General features: G+C 43.7%; 1 pseudogene; it reads right to left on the bottom strand.

Moving 5' to 3' along the window:
• Positions 1-2,743: 2,743 nt before the first annotated feature.
• LOC134214913 (cathepsin B-like) lies at positions 2,744-3,996 on the bottom strand (annotated as a pseudogene).
• Positions 3,997-4,269: the final 273 nt, after the last annotated feature.

The following is a 4,269-nucleotide window of genomic DNA, read 5'->3' on the forward strand; positions in this document are numbered from 1 at the left end:
ACGCTGCGCTGCCCGCGGAGAAATGCTTCCAAAAAAAATAAAATTTTTGGCGCTTCAATTCTTTTTTACTATCAGATGCAGAAAACAAAACCAGTGACAACCTTAGACAACCAGACACAGCATTTGATGAGAAAATCACAGACAACAGACGTTGAAAATTTTGATTAAAAAAAACACTTGCCACGGGCGCTACTGCGTCCACAAATAAACTAGTTATATCAGAAACGAACATAACCACAATCTTCAATATTTGGCTCCGGCACAATAGAAGTTTTTGGCTTCAGTATGACAACCAAATCGATTCTATTCGCACCACCCAGCTCAAAACTACCGCACAACTATCTTGACGGTAATCGCGTGTTACCAACTGTACTCACAATACTTTGACGAGAAATTATGCTCACTCACATGTGAGTATTGGTATCTTAACTCACCTGCGAGTTACTCACTGCGTGAGTAATACTCGCTGTGAGTTTGGTATCCTACTCACTGCGTGAGTATGAGTATTTAGTGAGTAGCTCACGGCCTGAGTACTACTCACAAAATGAGTAAAGAGTGAGTATTTTTACTCACGAGTAAGAGTTTCGCAACACTGAGCAGGAGTATATAAATTGGGCATGATCAGGGAATCAATTTTTCGTAGATGCGCATACGAAACAAGCGACAAAAGAGAACCAACGACAAAGTTTTGTTTTGTCGGAGATAATAATGACAAAGATCCGAAATTTTTGTCAGCTACTACAAGAAAGAAGACAATTTTATTGCTAGCTTTTCATCCCGTTGTTTTGCACTATGTCTACAGCAAATTTCAGATTTCTGCTATCGTAGTTTATGCTTTTATAGAAATATTCGAGAATCTTAGTCTGATTACTAAAATGGCATCGTATTCCCGGAAATATCAGAGCTACATATCGTATATGTATACAGAGATGATAAGTGAGAGACTTGCTCTTTCTCTTTAGGATTCAATTCCCTGACAGCTACGTTTAACTTTATTTGGCAATGTTAATTTTCATTCTGTTTGATTCACCGTTTTGTCAAAACTCATTGAGGAACACGGTGTGTTTATTTCATCATTTATCCTCAACTCTTTGTGTCTGGCAAATGCATTCGCTGCAGAGTAGAAACCCGAAGAGGACTCACTGCGTTGTGGAAGAGAAAGAATGAGCGATAAGCGAAACACACTCTCTGCGGTCTTTTTGAGGAGTGCAAAAGACACGCACATTTCGACTACTCTGAGGAGTATGCCAGCCCTGGCTATTTTCGTCTACTCGGGTAGGGACGTTATTTTTGGGAATCGGATTCACGTAGCACAGTGGCCATTCGTCTGGAAATGTCCGGCTGATGAGGTCCTGGAACATGTTTTTTTCACGGATTGGGAGATTTTTAAACATGAGATAGGTGACCCTATTCAGACCGGCTGGCTTACTGGATACTTTTGGATAGAGCACAGGACAATATCGTCACTGAGAGGAACTGGATCAGCGTTGATCTCTCTACGTCGGGAGAGAATTGGAACCTACCCAAGGTCAAGGTTTCGGTAACGGCTTCTTGGGCGGTTTAAATTAAATCGAGAAAAAAGGTAGGGCCCTGATCTCTACGGTGTGTCCCTGGTGGTGATCCAAGCAGCACACTTGTCATAAGCGAGTTGCTGTCACTTATATACGACCAAATCCAGTCATATATGAGTTGTTGCAACTAAATTGGTCTAAATTGTGCTAGTCGGGTCGTATGCCTCTCAGTTGGTGTCATTCCATACAAAACATGAAAAGGCAAACAGGCTTTTCAATCACTTTCTCTCAATCGATTTAATTGCAAAAAAGTTTATTCGATGTGGGATTTGTTCCCCTGTCTGCTAGAGAATGGAACATATTTTACAATGCATTTCAAAAGTCCGACCAAATTAGTGATCACATTTCGGAGCTACTTCATACGGCGTTGCAGTCTTGGATAATCAAAACGAATGTTTTAGATGTTAACCTTCCAGGACTCGTATGGTCCTGGTTCACTCTCTGGGACTGCGAGTCCCACCACTATTGCGAACGGCAAGCGTGCTTTTTCGAAGGTGTTGTACTTTTCACAACGGTGCGAGTCCGAGTCGGAAGAAAATAATGCCACTGTACAATATGTAGTCAAACCTTGTACCACTTTGTACCATGATTTGGTGGAAATCTCTGGACGCTTATGTTGAATCGAAGAATAATATAAAGGAAAACACTATTTGCACAAAACGCTCATCATATTGATTTGAGCTAAACCATCAACTTTTGCCACGGGCTGAAACTTTTTTTTCACTTGTTCTGTTATAGACCCTGCTCGTGGAATAAGGGATGAGGCCGTAACTTGAATTTGGAAGTAATTATTTCCGTACTAATCCGGTGCTAGCTTTTTATTTGAGGATGTTACGCATTTTGCATGGAAAAACGTAATTTAACTAGGTATATAGTCCGTTTCGTGTAATTTTTAATAGAAAACTATGAGAAAGGTTTCTCATTGCAACTTTTTGCGAGCAAATCTGAGAGGATAAGTGCATGAGAAATAAGTTGAGAAAACGACAATAACTGACAGGACAATATTAAAGAAAAAATTAAAATTTTTAATTTTCAGAAAAAAAACAGAAATTCAAAAACTTAGTGTACTTTTAAGCGATACTTTTCTTGTGATTTTAGTCGAGTGTTTGACTAGGGAATATTGCACAATTATTATTTTTAATCAGGATTTGAAATCATTTTCACTAGAGGTATCAAGATATAAGAATATTTTTATTCCATTCTTTCACAAATCACCATTTTTTAGTTATATCCATAACCGGCGTAGTACTCGTCAGCTTCACCCTGTCTGTGGTAGTTCGGCAACCCAGCGTGAACGTTCTCCTCGATACCGCAGTGGTTTTCGCCACGCACCATCCGGAAGAATCCTTTCTCGCCCCACCCGCGACCCCACGAGTTTGCCACCAACCAGTACTTGACTCCGAAATCCTCGCCCCATCCCATCAATTTCACGGCATGACCGCCGGACATCGGACCCCACACGTGCCGATAAACTCCGCTCTTGTAGGCATTGAAATCCAAATAGGTGGTGAAAGCGGCCTGCACCGGTCCATTGACGTAGATCTCCTCCATGATCTTACGCTCGTCATTGGGAACCGAGTACGCCACACGTCCGTAGTGGCGATCCTGCCACACGTCAGTTACATTGTAACCGGTTTGGCACTTCTTCGAACACTTGGGAGCATCTTCGTCCTCGCCGGGTACGCGGCACTCACCAATCGGATAGGAATGACAACCCTGACGTGAGTTCAAGGGACCTCCTGAAGACAGACCCTTTTCGACCCAGAATTGCCATGCTGGTCCGAGAGTACCCGCGGCAACCCTGCCCGCACGAATGGCAGCACGACATCAGATCGAAAGCTCCGAACGAGAACTGCTCCTTGCCCTTGGAACGGACACACCAACGATCGGTCATCGCCGATGCAGCCGAGATGGCCCAGCACGATCCGCAGCAACCTTGATCGCGAACTTCGTTCAAACTTGGGCACTCTGGCCACTTCTGACGGGCATCAAAAGTTTCCGGTAGATCCAAATCCTCCAGATCGGCCATGATTCCGAGCGGTAGCTTGGTGCGCTCCAGATCAGCCATGTTGACTCCTGTGCGGTACCCCGCCGGTGCTTTCGGGTTGCTTCCCGCTTTCCACGTCTTCGTCAAGTGGCTGAATTTGGAGGCCAGCATGGCGGTGGTTTGGAACTTGGCACCGAAGTACGACTGATTGCGGCGCCCCATGTTGTACTGATCGCCTGCATATTGTGATCCGGAATATTCTCCGGAGTATTGAGCGTCCTGACTGCGGGCCGAGTTTCGGTTTGAAGATAGCTTCGGGGCGGCGTAGTCGTAGCCTTGGGCCAAAGCGGCCTGGCAGCAAGCCAGCACCAATATGAAACGGAACATCTCTCCGGGAAGATTCGCACCGTGCACCTTGAATCAAGGGAGCAGTGCAACTTGTTGATTATCGGTTTGATGAAGACTATTTATAATGGGAAAAGAATAGATTGTGAGTGCTTTGAACCAGCATTTTCCTTATCAGATGTGATGTGAGATGAAATCATAACAATTGATAAGATCACGCTGACCTGCTGTTGTAGTTTTGCGCTTTGTCTACTGTGAATAATCTGCTTGTTTTAATGAATCAGCAGCTCCCTCCAATAAAGAAAAGTGATAACATTTGTGTAGCGTTCCCATCCAATGCGTGCCATAGCTCATAATATTATAATA

Source organism: Armigeres subalbatus, chromosome 1 (genome assembly GCF_024139115.2).
Source record: "Armigeres subalbatus isolate Guangzhou_Male chromosome 1, GZ_Asu_2, whole genome shotgun sequence".
NCBI lineage: Eukaryota > Metazoa > Arthropoda > Insecta > Diptera > Culicidae > Armigeres > Armigeres subalbatus.